Below are 25,914 nucleotides of genomic sequence, written 5' to 3' on the forward strand. Positions count from 1 at the left end.
TCTCGCCTTATGAAGGAGAGAGCGTGCAGCAGTGTCGAACAGGATCTTTTTCACGGTACAAGTGTCAGTGTGTGGGGAGTCATAATGTTGCATGGGCATTTTGATCTCCAAATCTTTGAACACGGTACACTCACAGGTCAAAGTTATTGCGACACTGTACTGCTTTCCAGGAGTGCATAGGTGCAGCATCGAACACCACAGGTGGAGGAGCTTTTGGAACGAGAGGAAATTCTGCGTACGGACTGGCTTGCTCATTCCCCCTACTTAAATCCTATCAAGCACTTCTGGAATGCGTTGGGGGGGGGGGGGGGGGGGGGGAGACGTACTAGCAGAACGTCCACATGCTCCAACGACTATCCAGCAGCTGTCAACCGCGAATGGAGGAATGGAACGCCATGGCACGTAATTCCTTAGAAACCTTGTGTTGAGCATGGGGGCACGTTGCACAGGCCTATTAGGAAGCATGTCCGAATTCTATAATATCCAGGGGATCATAATGAATCGAAATTATTTCAGGGTAATTAATGTCTTTGAATGAAAGTATCATTTCTTTTTGTCTCAGTGCGTATTTCTTTCAGTTGCTTTCTGTAGCATAATGTGGCACTTCTTTCTATGTATGGCCCAAGTTTCATCGAGCTATATTACTTGGCAGTGACACATGCGAAAGTTTGTTTCTTTCTTAAGGTTTGCACATCAGTGTACAATTTCTTCACAGAGTCCAGAACCAGGGCTCTGTATTTCTGGATCGGCAGAAGTCGGTCGACTTCGGCCGACTACTGTTTTATGTCCAGTTGCTGGGACCACAGTACAGAACCTCTGTGTACGAACTGATTGGTGGTGCCGTGCCGTGTCAGACGAAGTGAACACCTGTGTGACGAAAATGCGACTGGTTCCCCCGCATCGCCTCTGTCCTCTTGACTGCCCGTGTCCTGGGAGGTGGTGGACGGAGTTCGCTTCCTCCGCTCTTGGCTCCCTGGTGAGGATTCGTGCAGGAGTTTGTGAGCAAATTATACCAAAACCTCGGGAAAAGCAAGGGATTAATTCAGCCTATCTTAGTGCAACGAAAATCATATTCTTTTCTGCCATAATTATCACTTGAATTCATCAGGGTTGTGACACATACACTATTGAAGCAGGTGTTTGAAAAAAAAAGATTCTATACTGCCAAAAATATTCTCAGCAGCTGTAGAGGATGTTTTGCAAATCTATAGAATGGAAGAACGTTGAAGGAAAATGTGTTAACGAAACATATCTGAAACTCCTTTTATTTGCTTTTTCCGAGTACTACAAATATACTTCAACGACTAGTGGAAGAACTTAATAGAGCAAGTAAATGTAGCCATGAAAACCAATTATTATGGCACAAAAATATTGTAGAACTAGCTTATCGAAAATTGATAACGAAGTCACATAACCCGTTGATGACTGGACTGACAGAAAAAGAAATAAGTGGAAGAATAAAACTGAGCCAGAGTGCTTTTGAGAAAGTGATCAGGGTTTTCAAAACTAAGCTCTCAGTTCGTCTGAAAAGGAAACTTAACAATCAGTGTGTACTACCAGGTTCACTGGGTCAAATTTCAAACCTCTAGGCAGTGTCTCACGAAATGAAGGCACGTGACATTGTTGACGGTGACAAGTCCGTTGGACATGTCCGATTACCTCAGCAGCCCTCTTGGTGCTCCAAGAGAGGAGTAGGATGTGTGCCGGAGCTAGTTTCCACCCTTGCTCTTCTCTCGTCGTCATCGTCATCATAATCATCATCTAACAACACAAACATTACACCACACTATACACACATTCATAACATTCACTTACACTCTGCAGATACACGTACGACACAACTCACACACCCGCAAGGAAAGGGGCTACTGTATATGGAGAAAGAACATCCTTTCTGACAGGTGCCTGAACCCACGCCGGGGGTTATCCCAGCGAACAATGCCATAAGACATTTAGATTTAACAGGCTGATTTGTGGTATAGTCTGTCTGTAAAATGAAGAGCGGGCAGCGGTTGTGGTGGAGGAAGTGGGCTTTCCTGGAAGAACGCCTCGCCTGCTATACAGGACAACCAAATCTAACGGTGCATTGCAGCGTGGGGTCATTTATGTAGATTATGGTGATCTGTGTCTCTTGGTTTAGTTAAATTAGTTACCAATTTCTGCATTCTGTATTTTTTAACACATTTAGTGGAAGATAAACTCTCCGAGGCATCCAGAATGAGATTTTCACTCTGCAGCGGAGTGTGCGCTGATATGAAACTTCCTGACAGATTAAAACTGTGTGCCGGACCGAGACTCGAACTCGGGACCTTTACCCTTCACCGAAAAGTGCTCTACCAACTGAGCTACCCAAGCAAAACTCACGACCCGTCCTCACAGCTTCAATTCTGCCAGTACCTCGTCTCCTACCTTCCAGACTTCAACTACATCTACACTCCGCAAGCCACCTGACGGTGTGTGCCGGAGGGTACATTGAGTACCTCTATCGGTTCTCCCTTCTATTCCAGTCTCGTATTGTTCGTGGAAAGAAGGATTGTCGGTATGCCTCTGTGTGGGCTCTAATCTCTCTGATTTCATCCTCATGGTCTCTTCGTGAGATATACGTAGGAGGGAGCAATATACTACTTGACTCCTCAGTGAAGGTATGTTCTCGAAACTTCAACAAAAGCCCGTACCGAGCTACTGAGCGTCTCTCCTGCAGAGTCTTCCACTGGAGTTTATCTATCATCTCCGTAACGCTTTCGCGATTACTAAATGATCCTGTAACGAAGCGCGCTGCTCTCCGTTGGATCTTCTCGATCTCTTCTATCAACCCTATCTGGTACGGATCCCACACTGCTGAGCAGTATTCAAGCAGTGGGCGAACAAGCGTACTGTAACCTACTTCCTTTGTTTTCGGATTGCATTTCCTTAGGATTCTTCCAATGAATCTCAGTCTGGCATCTGCTTTACCGACGATCAACTTTATATGATCATTCCATTTAAATCCTAATGCGTACTCCCAGATAATTTATGGAATTAACTGCTTCCAGTTGCTGACCTGCTATATTGTAGCTAAATGATAAGGGATCTTTCTTTCTGTGTATTCGCAGCACATTACACTTATCTACATTGAGATTCAATTGCCATTCCCTGCACCTTGCGTCAATTCGCTGCAGATCCTCCTGCATTTCAGTACAATTTTCCACTGATACAACCTATCGATATACCACAGCATCATCCGCAAAAAGCCTCAGTGAACTTCCGATGTCATCCACAAGATCATTTGTGTATATTGTGAATAGCAACGGTCCTACGACACTCCCCTGTGGCACACCTGAAATCACTCTTACTTCGGAAGACTTCTCTCCATTGAGAATGACATGCTGCGTTCTGTTATCTAGGAACTCTTCAATCCAATCACACAATTGGTCTGATAATCCATATGCTCTTACTCTGTTCATTAAACGACTGTGGGGAACTGTATTGAACGCCTTGCGGAAGTCAAGAAACACGGCATCTACCTGGGAACCCGTGTCTATGGCCCTCTGAGTCTCGTGGACGAATAGCGCGAGCTGGGTTTCACAGCTCTTCTGCGAAGAGCTTATGCCTGGCTACTTCATTGAGTCAAGTCTTTCGACTGGTTACTTGTCTGACTGCAGAACTAGGAGGAACTGTGTCGTCCATCAGCTTCAACATTCGTGGCGTGCAGACATCTACACCAATGGGGAGAAGTTAGACACGCTACTTTTATACGGAGAATGTCGGAGAAATGCAGTCGAAAAGGTACGACTGTACAGTGATGTGTATCCTGATCGTCGCTGTCCTTCGCGCCACGCAATTCCCCAAATTATTAGGTAACTAGTGTAAACAGGCAGATTCAGTGCCAAATAGAAGACAAGGACGAAGATTGCAACTGACAAAGGACATGAAGAAGCTGTTCTAGCTACTACGTTTATCAGTCCGCACTGAGGCACGAGACGCATTGCCAAGGAATGTAGGATCAGCTAGTCGAGTGTTATTCGCATCTTGCATCGACATAAATTCCGCCGTTATCATATGTCAGTACATCAGAAAATCCTAGGAGGACTTGAGTTCGAACGTCGTATGGAATTTTGTTGGTCTGCTGTGCAGCACCTGGGAGACGACACTATGATTTTCCCACGTGGACTCCTTGCCGACAAAGTAACGTTTACGAACCACGGCAATGTAAATTTACGCATCAAGCACTGATGGGCAGCTGGAAATCCAAACAGGCTTCGTCACGTACAACATGAACGACCGTGGAGCGTAAACGTAAGGTGCAGGATCACAGGAAATTCCGTTGTGGGAGCTTATTTCATCCTAGGGGTATTAAATGGAGATACGTATGCATACATTCTTACGGACCTGTTGTATGTTGTATGTTAACCGGGGACCTAGAAACGACGGCCGGCCGGAGTGGCCGGCCGGAGTGGCCGAGCGGTTCTAGGCGCTGCAGTCTGGAACCGCGCGACCGCTACGGTCGCAGGTTTGAATCCTGCCTCGGGCATGGATGTATGTGACGTCCATAGGTTAGTTAGGTTTAAGTAGTAAGTTCTAGGGGACTGATGACCTCAGAAGCTAAGTCCCATAGTGCTCAGAGCCATTTGAACCATTTAGAAACGACGGAGAGGCTCCGTCCCCGCCGCAGCCGCAGTGATCCACAAGCCCACGACGACTGCCGCAGTCCACTTCACCCCTCCGGAATAGAGGAAACCAGCCAGCATTTGGCGAGGCAGATGAAAAACCGCCTAAAAACAGTGGATGGGTACCTAACATGGGAGAATCATATAAATAATATTTGTCATAAGCTGCTTTAAATATATTTCTCATGAGAAAAATGTCGAGGACAATAAACACACTAACAACGCTAACAACGTACTATGGGCTAACTCATCCACAAATTTCATGTAGTATCCTAGTCTGGAGAAATTCTGAAAATACGCACATACAGTGCGAGCTAAGGCTACAAAAGAAGGCTGTAAGGTGCATAACAAAATTATCTCCTAGAGATTCCTGCAGAAATAAATTCTGGAAACTAAATGTATTAATAGTAGCATCTCTATATGTATATGAAATAAATACTTATGTAAAAAGTAACAATGCTGCATCATTAAAGAGAGATATTCATAAGTATAATAGAAGAAATAAAAATGATTATCATACTGCAGAAAATCGGCTCAAATTAACTGACAAAGAGGCTGTAAAAGCATGATGCCTCCTATACAACAGTTTGCTAAACTAAGAAAGATAACAGTTGCTTAGACCTGTATTTATCAAAGGCCACCGTTTCGGTGTAAAGACGTCGTGCGCAGTCCATAGACGAAAAACGGCTATGGTATTTGAGTCGCGTTCACGGGTAAGAGCATGATCAAGTTCTCGTAACCCACGCCGTGTTGGCAAAGTGATTAACACACAGAACCTACCATTCTTCAACAACACCTTAAAACCCGACATATGATAGCCAAGTAAGAAAGAATTTTGGCAGAACAAATGTTCAAATGTTCCAGCATATTTAGAACTATAGATATAAAAAACAGAATAACATCACGACCATAAACATTACCACTACCAGCGTTGCCACCGTTCTGCCAACAGTTTACTCATTCTACCTTTGCTTGAGCGTAAAACCACTCATCCATGTCAATCTCCAATCCATCAAGTACCTGTCAAGTGCTACATAGCAGCAATAGGCTACCAAGGTAATGGAAATGTTGCCTGTGGAGCTTGCATTTCATGAGATTGTTTCAGAGGTAAGCTAAGAATAATTCGGGACGAATATTTAAATGAAGATGGGAATGTTACACAGCAGAAATGTATTATGGGCAAATGTAGAATTTTCTCAAAGTTCTCTCCAGCCACCTTCAAGCCAAGGCAAGCCAGACCTGTGCACCGTGTCGCAATCAAAATGGCGAACAGGCAGAACACCAACACTGAGGAGAGTAGAAAAAAATAGGATAATGTTGCCTCACCTCACACGAGCAAGAAGCTTGAATTGTAAACTCAGCAACATGACTTCATCGCGAAGAAGACATCACATCATTCTAACACCACAGCTTAATTTCGTAAGAGAGGGTAAAAGTTTCATAAGAACCCATATGAGCCTACCGATTGGCCGGAAAGGTAACGAGCTGAATCCCTGACAGCCATTCTTGCAAAATAAAGGTATGATGAAGATCACTAATGAGCCCAGAAAAGTAGATTGAGCCTTGAGCGATCTCTACCTTGGAATACACCAGCTACAAGGCTGAACCTGTGATGTGCTGCTACCAGACACCAAGATGACTTCCGCTTTAGAGACTGCTACCTCTTTGGTCTGCCATACATGGTCCTTGTGAGCTGCGGAGCTCGCAGTTACTGGTGAGAAGATTTGGAGACCTGCCCCTGGCTTGCTACGCCGAACTGATAGTGTTTTTTCATGTTTGTCACACTGTCCAACTGTCACAATATTTGGGAGGCAAGCCAACCGCTACTGCCCTGACTAACACCTGTAAGCAATCATCTACATCCCTTCCTCGGTGGAAGAGCTATGCTGTGGTTCATCTCCACACCGAGTGGAGCTGCTTCGATGTCTACAATAGAGCTCTGGTAAAAACACTGTCTGTGTTCTGGGCAGCAAGGCCCGTTCCAGCCACACAGCACCATGATTACGTGAGCTAGGTGCCACAGGGCGACGTCCATCAGAGTTAGCTGAAACAGCGTCAGCAAGTCCGGAGGCAATGCGCTGCACTGCCACCGACCTGAGAGCTAACACAGAGAAGAATACACGATGATAAAGTTTACTGTAATAGATTCTTGTTCCACTAAAGTTGTATCATTAGTGCCCAGCACGTCGGGCGGCCGTCTCCACGTAACTCCACACTTCATCATCCCAACACAATAGGGGCATCAACCCAGGCCCCTACAGTTCCATGAGATTGGGATCCATAACACAGGAATTGGAGATGAACTCATCACCGTAAATATGATAGCGTAAGAACTATTTATCACTAAAGTGGCTGCACCTGATACCAATGTGTGATTTGTGAACCAAGGCGAGATGTGGTGAGTGGAGCACTTTATTAACACCAAGAATGTGAGCCAGAAGGTCAGTGCCCAAAGCACGGTCTTTATCGAAATAGGAGCTAAGAGAAATTTAACAGAGCTCAGGCAGCGTACTTAACAAGACTGGCTCATAGGTGCTTGCTTACATTTGAGCTGCTGTCGGCCTCACTCATGTGAATCTGCAATTGCGCTTTTGGCGGTGCCTGACAGACAGTAGCCGTACTACCTTTGATCCTCTATCAGTCATGTCCACTGGCAGGATGTTCAACGCAATACCCTTCTTGTAACATCTACCACTTGAATTGGATATACATGGTAATGCCCGCATGGTTACTGAATGGTCCCAAAAAAAGAAGCGCTCTCAGCTGATCTTTAAATCATCTTCATCTACGACACTAATGCTATCTAGCAATAATTGAAATTATTCCTTTAAAAAGTCTGTGTCTGAGTACATGAAAAAGACATGAGACTTGGAAGAAAAACCGCCTGGTCCGACGGAAAAATTAGAACAGTGTTAAAGGCGAAATATCCTACGGCTGCTTGCCTTAGCAGAAAACGTGCCCGAAGATACAGACAACCTGCATGTACAAGTTGCGTCTGAAATATTAGGCATCGAAGTAAGTAAAGTGGACATTGACATAAGTCATCGGGAGGGACAAAGACTATCGAGAGCTACCATACTTCGTCCAACAATTTGAAGTTTGTCGCATACCGAAAAACGGTGGAGATTTTTAGCCAGAAGAAAAAATTAGCAAATATAGGGCTTACAATAACAGAAGACCTGACACACGAAAAACTAAATGTTATTCCGGCCTTCAGAATGTGTTGACATGATAGGGCTGAATAACATTAACAAGAACTATGTGAGCCAAACTGTAAACACCACTTGCCTTGGTGTAGTACTAACCCAGCGTAACATCCTTTATACTCTAAAATACTCTCTTGTAATTTTGCTAACTCTGTATTTATCTTTATATCCCTTTCAGACCTGATATTTTTATGGAGGAAGAAAACATTTGTTTCATGCTGTAGTGCCTTTAGGTGATTTTTTAAATGATTTTAGATGCAAGATTTATACAGAAATATGTACCCATTTTCAAAATATACTTTGTACAAAAAAATGGTTCAAATGGCTCTGAGCACTATGGGACTTAACATCTGAGGTCATCAGTCCCCCAGAACTTAGAACAACACAAAACTAACTAACGTAAGGACATCACACACATCCATGCCCGAGGCAGGGTTCGAACCTGGGACCGTAGCGGTCGCGCAGTCCCAGACTGAAGCGCCTGGAACCGCTCGGCCACACTGGCTGGCTACTTTGTACACTTGGCTTCTTTTTATGGACTAAAATAACTAATTTTGAAATATTCATTGTTGTAATAAATAAACTAGTCATTCAGTAATTACCATGCAGCGTAACTGTAGTAACCAAGTAATACACGGAAACCGATCGAAGTAACACAAATATGGCTTTATTCATAAATCTCTGAACAATCACGGAAATGAACCTCTTGTGACTCAACACGTAACAAGACAAAAGAATCAAACAGAAGGTACAACATAACCGATACACAGAATAACTGATGTGGACGGTACAAACTGAAAGAACATAGTGAGCGAGTCAGCGCTGCTCCGTCCATATATAGACGCTAGTCGGCGGTAGACGGCGCGGCGGAGGCTCGTACACACTTCGTACTCGCGGCCTCCAGTGGCCGGCCTGCACTGATACAGTTGGTGTTTAAGTGCACACGCCTGGCGACACTAAACTCGGCGCACTCACACTCAGACGCACCAGTAGCAGGATACAGCAATAACAATTATAATATTCGTACATAAGGTGGAATCCAATTAACCAACCACTTCGTATATTCGAGTGGTCCAAAGGTACTGCGTACTTCAACACTGACTTGTTGACATTTTTTATAGTGAAGCCCAACAGGTGGCAGCACTTGTACATGATAAGAAAATTAAGCATTCACAAATGTGTACACGAGGTCTTCACTGGGGCAAAATATTTCTGATCCAACATAGAGACAGTAGAATTTAACACACAAAATTGTAGCCAGTGGGTCTTAAAGGGAAATTTGTACCCTCACCTGTTTGTTCTTGTAATTGTATTAATTCTGTAATTATCTTTGTATCTGTAAATGCAGCTATTACTTAATTTTAATTACTGCTAAAACTAGTTTTTTCTTTGCCCAAAAATTCTCTACCTGTGTGGAATAGTAGCTCTGCAGTTATTACCTTTTTCGTCGTTTCTTTAATTGTCAGTAACAAAAATCACGGTCAATGTCATTATAGTAATTTATACTTTAATTGTAGCTTTCTACGTAAGTCTTGTAGTTATTAAAGTTACTTTTCTCTGCTGGCGGCATTGGCCTTGTAAATCGTCCCTCTTTTTCTTTCTCCTCTGAACAGCAGAAGACACTAATTACATTTCATCCTTCAAGACAGACGATAAACCGTCCGCAACTGTTTGCTCTGTCTGTCCCTGCAGCTTCTATCCTCTACAGGTCCTTCTAATATCATGCAGGCTGTTCGCTAATGGCGTAACACATGTCCTATTATCCTGTCCCTTCTAAATGGTTCAAATGGCTCTGAGCACTATGGGACTTAACATCTATGGTCATCAGTCCCCTAGAACTTAGAACTACTTAAACCTAACTAACCTAAGGACATCACACACATCCATGCCCGAGGCAGGATTCGAACCTGCGACCGTAGCAGTCGCGCGGCTCCGGACTGAGCGCCTAGAACCGCTAGACCACCGCGGCCGGCGATCCTGCCCCTTCTCCTTGTCAGTGTTTCCCATATGTTTTTTTCTTCGCTGATTCCGAGGAGGACCACCACATTCCTTATCTTATCAGTCCACCTGCTTTTTAACATTCTTCTGTAGCAGCACATCTCAAGCACTTCCATTCTCTTCTGCTAAGATTTTCCCACTGTTCATGATTCACTACCATACAATGATGAGCTCCAAACGTACAAGCTTAGAAATTTCTTCCTCAAATTAAGGCCTATTTTTGACACCAGAAGACTTCTCTTGGCCAGGAATGCCCTCTTTGCTTCATCCATCAACGGTTATTTTGCCTCCGAGATAGCACAGTTCTTTAATTTCGTCTACTTCATGACCACCAATTTTGATGTTGAGTTTCTCACTATTCACATTTCTGCTGTTTGTCACTACTTTTGCCTTTTTCCAGTTTACTCTCAAGCCATATTCTATTCTCATTAGACTGTTTGTTCCATTCAACAGATCCTCAAATGCTACTTCTCTTTCCCTGAGGACAGCAACAACATCAGCGAATCTTACCACTGATATACTTTCACCCAGGGATTTTAATCCCACCCTTGAACCTTTCTTTAATGTCCGTCATTGTTTCTTCAATGTACTGATTGAACAGAGGGGGCGAAAGACTGCGTCCCACTAGAGCATGCAAAATCTTGGCCACTCCTAAGGAATGCCATCTCCCGGATACGACAGCTACTGCCTCCTGCCACAGGCCAGGGCGGAGAAAGGGAGGAACGAGTCAAGCTCCTTCCTATTCGATACCGCTCAGCAAAATACGTCACACTTGTCAATAGTGCACTGCAACATCCAGTCCTTATCTACACAGTATGAGGAACTGAGCCTCCTCTTCCACCAACTTAACTATCCCGTAATCTCCTTGTCTGAAACATGGCTAAACCCACGCATATTCTCTATATATCTTGATCTTCCAGGATATACATTTTTAAGGGCAGACAGGCCAGATAAGCATGGTGAGGTCGGTGTCTCATGTGTACAAATTGATCATAGATCCTACTGCAGAATAACAGGCTGAATTTATGTTCACTGAAATGTGTGTACAAAATCGGAAATGCTTAACTGGTGCAATTTACATGTCATTAATGTCAGCTCAATGACTTCCTTTCAGCCACAATTACATTCAGCACAGTGTCAATATGAACACGTCATCATAATGGGAGACATGAGCAGAGACTTTGCTAAGAGACACTGCCTCCATAATTAACCTAAGAATCTGTTTAACTGTAATTTTTTATTTTTATTTACACGTCAAGTTACGCAGGAGCAAAACTCCAAGGTCATGGAACGCGTCAGTACATGAAATTACGACATAAAAGTAATAACAGATGAAAAGAAATTGTTTATGAACCCGAAAAAAGTCAATCCATAAGTTTAAGTAAACGCAATCAACAATACAACAAGAATCAGCTTATTTTTTCAAGGAACTCCTCACAGAGTGACCCATTAGGAAACTCTTCAGTTTCGTTTTGAAAGCGCGTGGATTACTGTTAAGATTTTTGAAATCGAGTGGTACCTTATTGAAAATGGATGCAGCAGTATACCGCATACCCTTTCTGCACAAGAGTCAAGGAAGTCCGACCCAAAGGCAGGTTTAATTTCTGCCGAGTATTAATTGAGTGAAAGCTGATTATTCTTGGCAATAAGCGAATGTTGCTAACAAGGAATGACAGTAAGGAATATATATATTGAGAGGCCAATGTCAAAACAACCAGACTCGTGAACAGAGCTCGATAAGAGGTTCGTGGACATACACCACTTATTGCCCGGACCGCCCACTTCTGAGTCAAAAATATCCTTTTAGAATGGGAAGACTTACCCCAAAATATAATACCATATGACATAAGCGAAGGAAAATAAGCAAATTAGACTAATTTTCATGTCGAACAATCACTCACATCAGATACCGTTCGATTAGTAAAAATGGCAGCATTAAGTCTCTGAACAAGATCCTGAACGTGGGCTTTCCACGACAGTTTACTATCTATCTGAACAACTAGAAATTGGAACTGTTCAATTTCACTAATCATAAGCCCATTCTGTGAAATTAAAACGTCAGGTTTTGTTGAATTGTGGGTTAGAAACTGTAAAAACTGAGACTTACTGTGATTTAGCGTTAGTTTATTTTCCACAAGCCATGAACTTAGGTCATGAACTGCACTATTTCAAACCAGGCCAGTGTTGAACACAACATCCTTTACTACCAATCTAGTGTCATCAACAAAAAGAAATATTTTAGAGTTATCCATAATGCTAGAGGGCATATCATTTATATAAATAAGGAACAGGAGTGGACCCAACACAGATCCCTGGGGCACCACACACTTGACTGTATGCCACTCAGACCCCACATCACAGCCATTCTCAACATTGTGAATAGTGACCTTTTGCTGTCTGTTACTAAATTAAGAGGTGAACCAATTGTGAGCTACTCCCCTATTCTGTAATAGTCCAACTTATGGAGCAATATTTTGTGATCAACACAATCAAATGCCATAATTAAATCAAATAATATGCCTAGCGTTCTAAACCTTTTGTTTAACCCATCCAGTACCTCACAGAGAAAAGAGAATATACCATTTTCAGTTGTTAAGCAACTTCTAAAGCCGAAATGTACATTTGATAGCAAATCGTGTGATATAAAATGATCAATTATCCTTACATACACAGCCTTTTCAATAACTTTAGAAAACACTGATGGCATAGAAATAGGTTTAAAATTGTCTACATTATCCCTTTCTCCTCTTTTATAAAGCAGCTTTACTACTGGGTATTTTAATCGTTCATGAAACTGACCATTCCTAAAGGAAAAATTACAAACATGGCTAAATACAGGGCTAACATGTACAGCATAGTAGTTTAATATTCTGCTAGGCACTCCATCATAACCATGGGAGTCCTTAGTCTTCAGTGATTTAATTATTGACTCAATCTCCTCCTTGTATGTATCACAGACAAGTATTTCAGGCATCAATCTCAGACAGGCATTTGGCAAGAGAGTTATATGATTCCCTCTCCGTAGAAGCTGAATTTTTATTTGTTCACCAGCAACCCTCAGAAAATGATTGTTAAATACTGTACATATATCAGATTTATCAGTAAAAGAAATATTTTTATGGCGAACTGACTTTATATTGTGGACCATGAGCTACTGACCAGACAGTTCCTTTACAACTGACTATATGGTTTTAATTTAATCTTGTGAACTAGCTATTCTCTTTGCATCCCACATACTCTTTGCCTTCCTAACAACATTTTAAGCACCTTAAAATACTGTTTGTAATGGGCTACTGCAGCATAATTGTGACTACTTCTAACATTTTGATATAATTCCCACTTTGTTCTACATGATATCCTTACCCAACTAGTCAGCCACCTGGGCTGCCTATTACTGCTAGTATCCCATTTAGAACGTTGTAATGGAAAGAAACTCTCAAAGAGTATGAGAAATGTGTTAAGGAAAGCATTATATTTATCATCTATGTTATCGGCACTATAAACATCCTGCCACTCTTATTCCTTGACAAGGTTTAAGAAACTCTCTATTGCTGTTGGATTAACTTTCCTACATATTTTGTAATTCCATGTGACATTTGTTTGAGTACAAAAGCGTTTTAGTGTTAAAATTTGTGCATCATGGTATGAAAGGCTATTCACCCTTTTACTAACAGAAAGCCCATCTAGTAACGAAGAATGAATAAAAATATTGTGTATGGCTGTGCTACTGTTGCCCTGCAGCCTAGCTGGAAAAAACACAGTCTGCATGAGATCATATGAATTTAGGAGATCTACCAACATCCTTTTTCATGCACCATCATACACAAAATTTATATCGAAGTCACCACATATAACTCATTTCTGGAACTTCCTACAAAGTGAATCAAGAGCCCTCTCTAGCTTGAGCAGAAATGCTCTGAAGTCAGTTAGGAAACCTATAAACAACAACAAATAGAAGTTTAGTTTCATTACATTCAACTGCCCCTGCACAACAGTCAAATATCTGTTCAGTGCAGTGCTGTGATAGGTCCATGGACTCAAAAGGAATACTGTTTTTTACATACATAGCCACTCCCCTACACCACAAGGAACGCCTTGAAAATCACTTGAACATTCTTCCATTACAACCCACACGCTATACGGCACACAGTTACACTCTTATAGATGTAATCCCAACGAAAAAGACTGAAAAAGTAAGAGATAGAGGTCAAGCTTCACCTCCAGGCCTCTCCTGGCCTAATCTGCGCTGCCCCCAAAGCTCAAATTGCATCACATAACTTGGTGGGATATTAAACATGATGATCTTTATGCTCTGACAGTTGATTGCTCAGAAGTCTCATGGCATTAAATAATCTAGAGAGCCTATAATCGACGGCAAAATGGACGATCTTGCTAATAAATTTACTACTCTCTACAACAAACATGCACCTATACCCACAGTCCTCCAGGTCCATGGCTGACTACTAAATTGCATCAAGTGATGAATCATAAGGATGGCACTCATAGACGTTTCAAGGCAAATCCAAAACCCGAGCGCTACAGAGTATACAGAAAGCTATGAAACAGGGTAAAGCAACTCGTCTGCAATGCCAAAATCAGGCATGCTCATTCCCCTATATGCTGCGACACGGCACCTGTGACAAAAAAATGGTTCAAATGGCTCTGAGCACTATGGGACTTAACTACTGAGGTCATCAGTCCCCTAGAACTTAGAATTACTTAAACCTAACTAACCTAAGGACATCACACACATCCATGCCCGAGGCAGGATTCGAACCTGCGACCGTAGCGGTCACGCGGTTCCAAACTGACGCGCTTAGAACCGCACGGCCACACCGGCCGGCACCTGTGACACTGTCGAAGAATCTCCATAGCTTGGGTGTCAATAAAGCAAAATGAGAAACTGCTTTTCAGGTCTCAGCTGACGAACTGAGTGAATTCTACTCTGCATCTCTCAACTCCCACGCTTCAGAGAACTATTACCAATAACAAACCACGAACTACATAGCTAACCATGACTCTATCCATCTAAATCATGTAACAAGAAATACCTACAAGAAAAACAACAATTAGAATCTATCGTGAAGCGACAGACCACAACAGTATCAGCATAACCATGATCAAGAATGTTGCTGATAGCTTAGTATCTATTTTAAATGATATATTCGATTTCTAATGAATGAAATATATTCCAATGAAGTGAGCCTCCTCTTCCACCAACTTAACTATCATGCAGTCCACTTGTCTGAAACCTTGATAAAACCACACATATTGTTTGCATCGATTCCTCTTCGAAGATATACTCTCCTTGCGGCAGACAGGCCAAACAAGCATGGTGGGGGTGTCGGCGCGTATATGCAAACTGGCTTCAAGCCAAAAACAAAAAGCAATATTGAGCATCTCTTCTGTAGTGATAGCCACCAGCGGTACCAGCGTGATCAAGAATGTCTACAATAGCTTAGTATATGTCTTTACTGACACATTTAATTGTTCTCTCGTGAATGGAATATACGTCACCCCTTGGATAAGAAGCATAATGTTGCCCATCCATAGAATCAAAACCCCACAACTGCCTAGTGATTACCAGCCAATTAGCACTTTACCAGCTGTTTTCAAAGCCCTGAAACATATTATTCATGACAAAATCACTAATCATCGCACGAATTAAAACTATGTGACAAATATCAGTTCGGCCGTCCGCAGCTCGTGGTCGTGCGGTAGCGTCCTAGCTTCCTGCGCCCGGTTTCGATTCCCGGCGGGGTCAGGGATTTTCTCTGCCTCGTGATGACTGGGTGTTGTGTGATGTCCTTAGGTTAGTTAGGTTTAAGTAGTTCTAAGTTCTAGGGGACTGATGACCATAGATGTTAAGTCCCATAGTGCTCAGAGCCATTTTTTTTCGTCGGCCATAGTGATCGAGCGGTTCTACGCGCTACAGTCTGGAACCGCGCGACCGCTACGGTCGCAGGTTCGAATCCTGCCTCGGGCATGGATGTGTGCGCTGTCCTTAGGTTAGTTAGGTTTAAGTAGTTCTAAGTTCTAGGGGACTGATGACCATAGATGTTAAGTCCCATAGTGCTCAGAGCCATTTTTTTTTCTTCGGCCATAGTGATCGAGCGGTTCTACGCGCTACAGTCTGGAACCGCGCGACCGCTACGGTCGCAGGTTCGAATCCTGCCTCGGGCATGGATGTGTGCGCTGTCCTTAGGTTAGTTAGGTTTAATTAGTTCTAAGTTCTAGGGGACTGATGACCTCAGACGTTAAGTCCCATAGTGCTCAGAGCCATTTGAACCATTTCGGCTTTCGTAAACACCACAGTGTACGCAAGCAATAATATTGACACTATTAGACTTTAGCAAAGTTTCTGTCAACTTTGATATACCGCTCAGAAAAATACAATTGCAAATTTTCTCAGATAGTGCGCTGAAATGGCTTGGAAGTAACTTGAAAAACAAACAGCAATGTGTTGTCTGTAGGAATAAAAAATCTTTCTGGAAATATGTTCCTTCAGGAGTGCCATGGGGGGTCAGTCCAGGTCCACTTTTGTTATCTTAATATCCCATCAGAAATCGATAAGTTCAGAATTGTATGAACAGTTACAGTACCTCCTATTTAGGTTTGCAGTAGTCCAGTATCATATCAGAAAATAATGAGGAACTTAGGTTTAACTTTGTATGAGCATCTTAACTGGATAGAGAATACTGCTGCAATGCCAGAAGACATCCATTTGTCTCTATGCCCTCAAAAAGTTTTGAAGATATTCCGACGAGATGTTAAATGTAAACTTGTGCAACCACTCATTCCACTATTGTGATGTAATTCAACATGGCAAGAGTAGTGAACACAAAAGACGGTTATAACTACAATGAATGCCTGTGTTTGTTAACCTGCAGTATCCATCGATATGACCATTGTAGTGTTTAATATTCTAACTTAATGGTGTTTGAGGCCAGACAAATTACACAACTACCACATGCTAAGTCTGTTTCACTGGCTTCTCAGTGTGCAAGCCCACTGTTACCTCGCTTCGGAGATGAAATGGTTATGATTTGTGCTGTTTGAGACTGCCCAGCATAGCAACTGCTCCACTGATTCAGGGTGTTGCGTCGGATAATTTTGTCATCTTCAGATGCTTACTGACGTACTGTAATTTTTTCTTTATTGTATTTCTCTTCTCCCCAGAGGGGGGAGGGGGGGCGGCAGCAGCGTAATACGCCACTCTGCAGCCTACAGATAAAGCTAAAAAACATAATGAGGAGATATAACAATAAAAACAGGTGATAAACGGTGACTACTTAAAACGAACATGGTGAAAATTTGCGAAGAAAAAACACAAAGGGTGGGCGATGCTGATTAAAAACACATGGTAGTTACATAGGCGCAATTAAAAAACACGGTTTCTGGTTTCTGTTTGCATCACTTAAAAAGGGAGACACACAGTACTGAACACTCACAGAAAACACTGCATGATAGAGTACAAATGCAGTTGGGGGGGGGGGGGGGGGGGACTCGGACAGATGAGGGGGAAAAAAGAAGGGAGGGAGGAGAGGAAAAGCAAAAAACGGGGGGAACCGATGGGGGTGAGGACACAGAAAAAAAGAGGGGCAGGGCGCACGTGAGATGGAGTGGGGAAAGCAGTGCAGGGGAAAGAAAAAGGATCGGGGGAGAGAAAGGAGTCAAAGACAGTGTAGGTGGGGATAAACAGGATGGAAGGGGGAGCCCAGGAAAAGGACAGAGGGAGGGGGACGTGAGGATCAGAGTTGATAGGAGGTATAAATGGAGGGAGAGAGGGCATCATCGGAGAGGGGGAGTTTATGGAAGCCACCTTGGGAAAGGAGATGAAGTGTGTATAGGTGGTGGGTGGGGAGGGGGGACACAACAGAGGAGGTGCGGCAGCTGGCAGGGGTTGGACAGGAGAGGAGCAACCAGGGGATGGGGGGATCAAGTCAGCAGGAGGTGTAGAGGACTCGGATACGTGTGAGGAAAAGGAGCATATGGGGGGAAAGGAATCAGGTCATAGAGGATCTGCATGGGGGATGGAAGGCGTATACGGAAGGTGTGGTGGAGTGCATGGCGTTAGAGGATCTGGAGGGACTTATAGAATTTGGGGGGGGGGGGGAGGGGGAGCAGATATCCAGGTGGGACTGGCATAACAGAGAATGGGACAGATTAAAGATATGTAGGTGTAGAGGATGGTAGAGGGGTTCAACCCCCATGTCCAGCCAGAGAGGAGTTTAAGGAGACAGAGGCAGTTGTGGGCTTTGGATTGGATAGAGCAGCGATGAGGGATCCAGGTGAGGTGATGGTCAACGGTGAGTCCAAGGTAGGTGAAGGTGGGGAAGAGGCGGACAGGACAAGCACAGATGGTAAGGGAAAAAGCAAGGAGCCAGAAGGAGTGAGTCGCATGACCTACAATGATTCCCTGGGTCTTGGAAGGATTGGTTTTGAGGAGCCACTGGTTATGCCATGTGGCGAAAAGGTAAAGGTGATTCTGAAGAAGGCATTGGGACCATTGAAGGGTAGGTGCGAGGGCAAGGAAGTCGGTGTCATTGGCATACTGCAGGAGGTGGACCAGAGGGAGGGGGGTTGGGGCATATCTGCCATGTACATGAGGTAGGGAGAGGACAGAGCCCTAGGGCACACCCACAGAGGGGTAGAAGGGTTGGGAATCGGCCTTATGGATGGTAATGTAGGAGGGGCATCGGGAGAGGAAGGAGGCAATCAGATGGACATAGTTGATAGGAAGGGTGTAGGTCTGGAGTTTTAAACAGGAGAACAGGATGCCATACACAGTTGTAGGCCTTTTCGAGGCCTAGAGAGACAAAAACGGCGGAGCGATGGGAGTTAAGCTGGAGGGAGAGAAGATGAGTGGGGTGTAGGAGTTGGTCATCAGCAGAGTAGGAAGGTCGAAAGCCACATTGGGTGTTGGGGAGGAGGTAGTGTCGATAGGGGGTGGTGATGGATGTGCCAAGTAAGGATGGATTCCAAGAGCTTGCTGAAGACTGAAGTGAGACATACAGGGCGATAGAAAGAGGCATCAGATGGAGGCTTGTTGGGTTTGAAGAACATCAGGGTACAGGAGGTTTTCCACAAGTCAGGGTAGAAGCCAGTGGCAAGGATTACATTGTAGAGGGTGCCAAGGGCTGCAAGGAAGGAGGGAGGGCAGTGCTTGAGATGGTGGTAGGTAACGCAGTCATGGCCAGGAGCGGTGTTGCATTTACTGCAGAGTGTGAGGCCAATGTCCTGTGTAGTGATGGGAGTGTTAAGTCCTGATGGTGGTGTGTGGCCCAAGTACTGGAAGCTAGGAGCAAGGGGAGGAGTGGAGGTATCTGTATGTTCGATGATGTTGGGGAAGAGGGAATAATCAAATTGGGGACCATCTGGAATGGAAAAGACATTGGATAGGTGGGAGGCAAAGTGGTTGGCCTTACTGAGGTTGTCAGGAAAGGGATGGTCACCAAGGAGGAGAGGGTACTGCGGGGTAGGGCAGTTCCTGTTGTCCAGTCTGCCTCACCTCCGTGTTCAGTAAGGTCTCTGAGTCCATCCTCTTCCACTGTATTCATCACAACCTTAACCAGCACTACCTCCTTCCCCTTACCCAGTGTGGCTTCTGGCCCTTCTTGTCAGCCAACGACCAGCCCCTTAACCTTACCAATCTTCTTCCCCTCCAACTTAAATCCTGTCACTCTGCTATCTTTGTTTCCCTTGACCGTGTCTGAAATCCCGGGTGCCTCTTCAGACTCCAGACCTATGCTCTCCCCATCAATTTCTTCCATCTCATTGCTTCCTTCCTCTCCCATCGTCCCTCCTATGTCACTACCCACAATTCCAACTCCCGTACTTTCTATCCCACTGCCAGCGTGCCCCAACTCTCCATCCTTTCCCCTCTCCTCTATCTTCTGTATAATGCCGATATGCCTAAACCTCCCGCACCTGTTCACTTCCTCCAATTTGCTGATGACACCGCCTTCCTGGCCCCCTACCCTACCCTTCAACGATCCCAACATACCCTTCAAACCCACCCTTAACAGTTCACCACTTGGTGCAACCAGTGGCTCCTTCACATCAACCCCTCCAAGACCCAGGCAGTCATCATAGGTTCTATCACCCACTCCTTCCAGCTGCACGATTTTTACTTCACCATGTATGGTCGTCCTATCCACATCATTCCTACCCGGAAATATCTTGGCCTCACCCTCATTCATCACCTCTCCTGGATTCCCCATCTCCTTATGATCCAACACAAAGCTCACAATAGACTCCACCTCCTGAAATTCCTCTCTAGCCGGACATAGGGACTGCCCCCTTCCACCAGCCTTCATACCTACAAATCCTTGATCCACCCCACCCTTTGTTATGTCAGCATCACTTGGATTTCCTCCCTTCCCAGATTCTGTAAAGCCCTCCAACTCCTAGAACATCATGCACACTGCCTCGCCTTCCGTATCCACCATCCATCCTCCATGCGAATCCTCAAGGACCTCATCTCCTACCCCCATCTTCTTCTTTTCCTCGAACACATCCACACTCTGTAGATCGTCCGCCAACTCGATCCCCCCCCCCCCACCCCCTGGTGTTCCCTTGCTCTCCATCCCTAGCCCATTGCCGTGCCTTTACCGTTGTGTCCCATCCTCTCTCCATCTCCACACCCTCCACCTCCTTTCCCAACACAGCTTCCATCACCTACCTCTCCCAGATGATGAGCTTTGCCCTGATATCTACCCTTCCTACCAAATCTCACCCCCCCTTTCCCCCTCCTCCTCCTCAGGACTCCCTCTCCCTTCCTCTTCCCTTCTGTGAATGGTTTTCCTGCCTCCTACGCGCCCCCTTTCCCATGCCCTTCTTCTGTGTTTCTGCACTCCCTCCTGACCTACCTTCCCTCTTCATGCCTCTTGGTGCGCCGCCGCCCCCTTTTTTTCTTTTCTTTCCACCCTCTCCAGCCCCCCCCCCCCCCCTCACTGCACCTTCCTCTCCCTTCTTTTTCCTTCCTCTCAGGCCTCCCGCCCCTCGGCAGGTCCCTACCAGTAGTTTTTATTCTTCGTGTGTGCACCGTCACTTACAGTGGTTTTTTAAGTGTCTCTCGCTCTATGTGTTTTTATACTGCGGCCGACATTTAACTTATGTGTGTGACTCCAGTGTATTTTAAGTGCAACAAAATCGCCAACTGTGTTATTTTAACTTTATGTCGACTTTTTTAACTGTGCCCAGGAAACGTCCCTATGTTAGTGTATATATTAACTTCCATTGTCTCCGTTTACTGTGTTCTTATATTCCCCTTTTTCCACCCCTACTTATGTACAAATTTTCATTTTTTTTTTTTTGTAATTCCACTTGGCTGAAGAGCTGCGGCTTGTGCCGCTGCCAGCCCTCCCCTGCCCGTGTAGGGCAGGGGCATGAAATCACAATAAAGGAAAAAAAACAGCACCTTGTCACAGACGTCGATTTCGCAATGCCGCAGATGGAAGACAGCTGAACGCGAGCAGCTGAGGCAGCTGCCTCGGTCACGCAGGAGTCTGTAGATCGCAGGTCGGCTCGGCTTGCCGCACCGTCTGCCTATTTGGCCCCTCCCCTTACGACTACCAGAGCAGAGGACGAAAGACCATCGAATGTGGTAACCCCAGCAACGACTATGGTCTTTGAGAGGCCAACAATACACTCACCTATGGCCACCAGTGGTGTCTTAAGGATAGTTCAAAATGGTTCAAATGGCTCTGAGCACTATGGGACTTAACATCTGAGGTCATCAGTCCCCTAGAACTTAGAACTACTTAAACCTAACTAACCTAACGACATCACACACATCCAAGCCCGTAGCAGGATTTGAACCTGCGCCCGTAGTGGTCGTGTGGTTCCAGACTGAAGCGTCTAGAACCGCTCGGCCACACCGGCCGGCGATAGTTCTCATCAGCAACATAATAACAATACCAGAGAAACAACCTGCGACCGACGCGGACGAGTAGACAGGTCAGCTGCTAGCCGCAGCTTCGTCGATTTAAGCCTCCACGAGGTGGAAGACAACACGACACAACCCGAAAACGACAGCAGAATGGACTCCACGACAGAGGATAGAAGTGGCCTCGGTGCCATCCGCCGAAGGAAACTGCACAGCTCCACTTCGAAACCATATTCTGTGCCACCCATTAGCTCCTTACAAGGGCAGCTGGATGAGGAACCGTTCCCTGATGACAATTGCCAATCACTCACAACAGAATAAGTAGAGATGTACCAACGGTTTTCTTACGACGATGGTACATGCTTCCGGGAAGAAGAGGACGACTTTACCACCGTCCAGTGTAAGAGGCACCACAGGAAGAGTGCAGAAGAACTATACAACCCACGCAAACGACGCACTGACGAAATAGTGATGACCAACAGATATCAAGCGATTGCGCTACCAGAGGCACCACCCAGAGGGTCCAAAGAACCTTAAGGGCCAGCAGCGACTAAAAGACGAGAAACTAACCACCTCAAACCACCCATGGTACCACTGGTGACCATTTACCAGACACAGGGTTACCTTGAACTCACCAAGGCTCTTAGCTCGCTTCTCGACCGTGGTCTGAATGTCATTTATCAGTGGTACTGATTAAAATACCATTTCGACACGTTCACACACCAGCAAAAGGCTATGTACTTTTTCGCCAACCACAACATCCATTTTTTTACTCACCAACCTCCGGAAGATAAAGAGCTCAAAGTCGTCATTAAACGCCTAGCAGAACAGATTCCTGAGAAAGAAGTGCTCAAAGTACTACGAGAAAAATGCTACAACGTCATCGATGTACAGGAAGTGCCACAAGAGAGAAATGTCTCCTCCACACGAGAGTGCGTGTAGAAAGCTACAAGTCCAAGGACGGTCCAGTCCAGTTCAAACTATGCCGACAGTGGGAACACACAGCCAATTACTGCTGCCTCGCACCGAGATGTGTCCGATGTGGCGGCCATCATAAATCGGCGAGCGGCCAAGTACCAAAAACGGAGAAACCTACATGCGCCAACTGCGGAAAGGATCATCCTGCAACCTACCACGGGTGCGAAACATACCGAGCGATTGTGAGGATGTATAAAGTGAAGCCAGCCAATCAGCCACCATGGCAAAAGACCTTTGTCTTCAAAAAAAGCCAAGCAGGAAGAGCAACACAACATCCAGCAACAACATCTCTGTATGATACGCGACGACAACATTCAAGGACTTACAGCGACGTGATGGACCCACGTCTTTTATTACCCACTGGAGAACCAGCGACGTTCGCCAAGGACCCCATCACACCAGCCATCGTGTGTATCGTCTCGTTACTGACCTCACTATATCAAAAACTGAACAACGTTCTTTCATTCTTTCACTAGTAGACAAACTTATGAAATCATTCATTTCGCCCTAGAATGGACCACAGACGCCCTACAATGCACCTCAAGATCTACATACGAAACGCGAATTGTATCAACACAAAGAAGACAGAACTAACGGACTTCCTGACAAGCCACAGGACTGACGCGCTCGTTTCAGAGACGTGTCTAAAGAAGCCAACACAGTTCTGCATACGGATCATGCATGTGTACCATACCGATCGGGCCAGTAAAAGAGGAGGTAGGACCGCCATCTTAGTCAAGAAAGAAATACGTCATCACCAGAAACAACTTCCATGGGTACGATAATTCGGAGCTACCATCACAGCAGCCAGAGGAAACATCATGTGTGTTACTGCATATCTTGGTCCAAACAGACACTTATTAGCTGAAGACCTACATGACTCTTCGATCGTTTCGACGGGTACTGCTGGCAGGCGATCTCAACAGCAAGCACACTGCTTGGAACGCGAGAAAAACGAATCCAAAGGGTCAGCAATTATTCGGTCTAGAAGAGGACCTAAACATTACTGTGATCGTTCCGACAGACCCCACAAGAGTGCCCCCTTTTATCCACCAGCAATCAGACGTCCTTGATATAGCGGTTCTCAATAATTTCAACGTCAACCTCCAACTCCGGTTGATAATTACTTATCGTCAGATCACAAGCCAGTAATACGAATACTGAGAGGACACATATCCTACTGCGGCCACTTAACACAATGCAGACCGACCAGCCACATGTTCAGTGTTTTCTGGACAACAAAGTTAGCCAGCACAAGACGTCTCATCAAGGGTCATTATCAACACAGCGGTAAAGATGTTAATAGCCAAAATCCAAAGCACGAAACGCCAGTCAACAACATGAGTTTCTTAACCACATTTCAACTTTGAGGCGTTTCTCCCACGTCTTCAAGCCATCAAAACATAACGGAAGTATTTCTGGAGTCGTTGGCTTCACTTTAGGAATAGAAGATAGAAGACAGATGTACCAGCTGAACAGGGAACTCCATAAATATGTCACAGAATGGCGTCAGGAAGTCTGGGAAGCCAAGATGTCTGACTTCTTGGTACGAACGCATGACGAGTGGCAAGTGATGAAGGACCTGTGTCACCAAAAACCACCAAAAAGAGCAGTACATTGTTCAGACGGCCTGATATACGACCCACTGACATAAATGGAACAGTATGCCGACGCATATCAGCAGCGGATGACAACTCCACCTCGACCGGCACAAGATGATGGAAGTCCTATGCTATGAGGACAAGATCTGGACAGCCCTTATAATCTTCCAGAATGCACCAAGACATTTCTGACCACAGTTTGCCACTCCAGCGGAAATTTAAGAACTCATCCATAAAACGGCCAACAACTCGCTGGGACACCAATGAAGAATTAAAACATCTTCCAAGGAACCCGCTGGTCCTAACCACAAGAATTTTTAACACATATCTTCACCATGGATACCTCCCAGAGGCACGGAGGATGGTGGGGGTGGTGCCAATGCTACCACCCAGGAAGGATCTCTCCCTTTTGAACAATTATTGGCCTATCAATCTTCTACCAACGCTGGGGAAGTGCCTAGAATCGGTATTACTCAAAAGACTACAAGACACTATGATACTGGAGAACGTGATCCGACCAGAACCGTTTGGATTCCAAAGTAAACTCTTCATCGAACTTCAACTCCTCCAAATTACCGAAACCATACAAGGCACCTTTAATACACGATATTCCACAACTGGAGTGTTCTTGGACCTCAAAACCTAATTGTCAATCTGAACCAAAGCACCACCGTAAACGATTGGTATGTAAAACTATTTGGTAACTTCGTTCAAGACAGGAAAGTGTAGCTGTGCATTGATGACAAAAATGCTGTCGAGAAACCAATCCATGCTGGTATTCCACAGGGATCTATAATCTCGCTAGCACTTTTCAACATCTATATCAATGAGATACCTACAGTTCCACATGTGTCAGTTGGCCCCTATTCTAACAATACTGCATTTTTAACAAGAGACAGAAAATTAGATCAAGGCATTGTGAGGTTGTAATGACAACTGGATCTCATGGAGCGATGGGCACAACTACACAAGATCACCATCAGCTGGATAAAACAGTGGCCATTAGTTTCACAAAATGCCTACTGATCATCCATACAATGCTACACATCAGAAACCAACTTGTTCTTCAGTCACCTGTGGTACATTAGCTAGGCATTTACCTGGACAGGAAACTACACTTCACCCATCACATCCCAGAAAAGAAGAAACCCAAACTAAGAAAGTGGAGACCTCGCAATCCCTTCTTCAGGAGTAAGGATCTGAATGTTGCCACAAAGATGAGACTATACCAAGCCCATGCTGCTCTATGGAGTGACTTCATGGGGCACAACATGTGACACCCATTTCAAGGAGCTCCAAGTCATAGAAAACAAATGTCTCCAATGGACATTCAGAGAATACTGGAGGGTAAGGACAAAGGAACTCCATGGTGCACTACATAAAAAATACCTGCGCCAGAAAGTGTAGGAAAAGGCCCAAAAGCTGTTTGACAAGATCGTCTCACTATGTGACACCATGCATCAATTAGCAACAGTAGGCACAATCCTTCCCCAATGATGGCACCAGTATAAAGTGACATAATCCACCCTGGCAGACGATGGAGTTGCACCTGCAAGACACTAAATAACCTCCATTCAAGTATAAATCACAATAAA

At 44.8% G+C, this 25,914-nt stretch overlaps 1 protein-coding gene across 1 annotated transcript in view; it reads right to left on the reverse strand.

The window, feature by feature from the left end:
- Nucleotides 1-25,914, reverse strand: part of LOC124556216 (monocarboxylate transporter 10) — a 459,031-nt gene that overhangs the window by 47,891 nt on the left and 385,226 nt on the right. The window lies entirely within an intron of this gene.

The sequence above is a fragment of the Schistocerca americana genome, chromosome X (assembly GCF_021461395.2).
Source record: "Schistocerca americana isolate TAMUIC-IGC-003095 chromosome X, iqSchAmer2.1, whole genome shotgun sequence".
NCBI classification, from domain to species: domain Eukaryota; kingdom Metazoa; phylum Arthropoda; class Insecta; order Orthoptera; family Acrididae; genus Schistocerca; species Schistocerca americana.